The following is a 3,512-nucleotide window of genomic DNA, read 5'->3' on the forward strand; positions in this document are numbered from 1 at the left end:
GGTGCTCGGGGGTGGGGGCGGCGCTCAGGGGGCGGTGCTCGGGGTGGGGCCGCCGGGCGGGCGGGACGCGGGTTCACCGCGCCTTGCGGCGTTCCGTTCCCCGCCCCTCAGCCTTGGAAACCCGCAGCCAGGCCGGCCTTTCCCGGCTCAGGCCTGTGACTGACCCGGAGGCCGAGCCCTGCAGGGTGTATCAGCGGCGCCCCTGCTGCCTGGTGCCACTTAGTAGCAACATTGATCCTCCTCGGGGTACAGAGTTGCTGATGCTCCGGCGCACCGTATCCGCCACGGGCCTCGAGTGGAAACTTATAACAGAAGGAACGGTGCGGGCGGAAGGGTGTGAAATGTTTTCCGATGTTAGCGTAACATGGTCGCTCCATTAGATGCAGTGTGTTTGGTGGCCTCCCCTACCCCCTGCGCACGTTGATTCTCAGGAGCGGAGGTTCACACCCGAGCGCCGAAGGGCTGCCCCGGAGAAGTGACGGCGAAGGGAACCGGAGGACTGTCCACACACATCCATCTGCTTAGAAGACTGTTTCCTGGAACCATTTTACAACCCTGTGCGCAACTGATCTGATCGACAGGCAAATGCTGCCCTCTCTGCTGGAGGCTCAAATAACCCAGGACTCCCCACGTTGCAGAAAAAAGCAGTTTTTGCCTCCATTTTCATATTCATTCTGTATACCTGACCTGTAAATGAGTCTGCTGTTTAGATTTTCCTTTTGAACCAGTTGTAACATCTTCCTAGTCCTCTTTGAGTTAATAAAACCTTTAACACGTGTTCATTTTTATATGTGTACTGACAAGAACGTGACCAAACTTTAGACAGGCTTGGGTCCCCCGCTTGTCTGAACTGTCTTTCCAAATAGGCCTCATCTCGGGCCTCTAGCCACTTTCCAAGAATCCTGCCAACATTAATATCTGATCAGCCTAGCCTGCCTTTAGCAAAAATCTTATGTCTGTTTAGCAAGACTCTCCCTACCCTCGATGTCATTTCCTATCCGCTGGCCCTCTGGTTCTGCTCATTGGCTAGTCATATCCACTTGTCGTACTATATTCAGAGTTGAGCCCAATCTCTCTCAGATTGGGATAGTCTTGACACCTATTGCAATAATCCCAAACAAAGTCTTCTTTACTATTTTAATAAGTGTCAGAATAATTTTTTCTTTAACCGTGTGTGAGTCACAATTTTACCTTTTTCTGAAAATTACCTTCTAACAGATGAATAGTCTTCTAGGCAGAGGAAACCATAAGGGCAAAGCCTGGAAATGAGGGAGAAATTAAGGAATTGGGGAAATTAAACATGGATCAGTCAAGCTGGACAACAGAGTGAAGAGAATAGTGAGATATGGGACTGGCTGCGTAAATAGATACTAGATCATGAAAAACTCCATAAACCACCTTCAAGGAGCTGGGCTTTATCCTGAGGGCAAGAGGAAGGCATTGCAGTGCTGTGAACAGGCAGCCCAAGGGTCAGAACTTTAGGAAGCTTGCTCTGGTGGAGCATTAATTGGAAGCAGAGACACCATTTAGGAGGTTCCTGTAGAAAAATTTTTTTTTAATATATTTTATTGTATTTTAAAGGAGGAAGGGAGAGGGATAGAGATAGAAACATCAATGAGAGAGAAACATCGATCAGCTGCCTCCTGCACATCTCCTACTGGGGATGTGCCCGCAACCCAGATACATGCCCTTGACCGGAATCGAACCCAGGACCTTTCAGCCCGCAGGCCGACGCTCTATCCACTGAGCCAAACTGGCTTCGGCAGAAAATTAAGTGAGATGAAGCTTATGCAACATAAGGTGTTATTAGTGAGACCAGAGGGAAGAGGTGCTAAATTACTAGTCAGGTAGACTGAGATATGAGAAAATGATTCTACTCTTGTTCTAACTAGACTGTGTCTGAATTTCCAGTCCTGCAAAAATGCCCGTTTATACATCAAACCTTCAGGTCACCCTCTGATTATCCGCTGAAGGACTAAAGAAAGAATGTTCATGTTTGCTTATCCAAGCTGCCTGCCCCCATCATTCCAAACACTGGTCATGTAGAGGATTGCCATCCGGACCAGTGCAGAGGCTGAGCACAGGGCTGATTCTTCTCAAGAGTGTACTTTTTACTATAAGAACTCTGAACTTTTCTTTCTTCTTTGGAACATTCTGGGTATTGTTTCTACTTTGCAAACGCTAATACTATACCCTTAGATAAACCTTTATCATTTATTTCTGGGGTTTTTTTTGGGGGGGGGCTGTTTGTTTGTTTGTTTTTAAAGCTGAAATAGGTCTTGGAGATACAGCACCGCCTTTTCTTCACTTTGCTCTATGTTTTTCTAAATATATTTTTATTGATTTCAGAGAGGAGAGAAGGAGAGAAAGAAACATCAATGATGAGAGAAAATCATTGATCAGCTGCCTCCTGCACACACCCTCATGCAGATTGAGCCCACAACCCAGGCATGTGCCCTTGCTCAGAATGGAACCCTGGACCCTTCAGTCTGCAGGCCAAATCTCTATCCACTGAGCCACACCAGTTAGGACAAAGCCCTGGTTTGTTTGTTTTTTAATATATTTTTATTGATTTTAGAGAGGAAGGGAGAGGGAAGGAGAGATAGAAACATCAATGTTGAGAGAGGATCATTGACTGGCTGCCTCCTGCACGCCAAAACCCAGGCATGTGCCCTTGACCGGAATCAAACCTGGGACCCTTCAGTCCAAAGGCTGACACTTTATCCACTGAGCCAAACCAGCCAGGGCAAAGCCCTGCTTTTTAAGGAGCTCCCTGTGTGGTGGAAAGGATGGACTTAGATAATTGCTCCTCCGTGGTGCTCTGTTCCTATAAAACTGCCTTTCACCTTCGATCCTCCCTCTCTACCTGCCACCTTCCAACAACTGCCCTACATCCTGTTTCCAAGAACTTGCATCTCCAATCCATCCTGGCCAAACCCAGGACTTCATCATCACCTAGAACTGCTACATTTCTGAAAATTTATATTCTAATATGCTGGTTTCCACCACAACCTCCTGCCTTTCTATATTCTAAATAAATCCCAGGCCCCTAGTGACTCCTCATGACAGACGCCAACACAGTAGAAGAAACCCAGTCTTATAGTAACAAACTAATTTAAAATAAGTTAAGGGGGGTGAGGGGTGGGGATGACGGCATGTGCCGGGGGGTAGGGGAGGCCAGGGGAAGGTCAATGGGGAAAAAAAGGAGTCATACGTACTACTATTTGTAATACTTTAAACAATAAAATAAAATTAAGAAAAATGAAAATGAACAACAATCTATACCAATAATAGAGGAATATGCAAATTGTTTGGGATGCTGTCACAATAACAGTAATGACAAGCAGGCTGCCTGGGGCGACCAGGCCGGCAGGGGGGATAGTGAGGGGTGACCAAACGACTGAACAGCAGGCTGTGTGGGCGACCAGGCCGGCAGGGGGGCAGTTGGGGGGCGGCCAGGCCAGCGGGGGGTGGGGGGGGGCAGTGAAGGGCGACCAGGCCAGCAGGGGAGT

The 3,512-nt window shown here is 47.8% G+C and overlaps 1 long non-coding RNA gene across 1 annotated transcript in view; it reads left to right on the forward strand.

Annotated features, from left to right (window-relative positions):
* The window catches only part of LOC111823356, a 1,959-nt gene extending 1,171 nt beyond the window's left edge, over positions 1 to 788 (forward strand). The window contains exon 2 of the long non-coding RNA XR_002826390.1: positions 381 to 788. This is a non-coding gene — a long non-coding RNA (uncharacterized LOC111823356). The remainder of the gene's footprint in view (positions 1 to 380) is intronic.
* The last annotated feature ends 2,724 nt before the right edge of the window (positions 789 to 3,512 follow it).

Source organism: Myotis lucifugus, unplaced genomic scaffold (assembly GCF_000147115.1).
Source record: "Myotis lucifugus unplaced genomic scaffold, Myoluc2.0 scaffold_478, whole genome shotgun sequence".
In the NCBI taxonomy this organism is placed as follows: Eukaryota; Metazoa; Chordata; class Mammalia; order Chiroptera; family Vespertilionidae; genus Myotis; species Myotis lucifugus.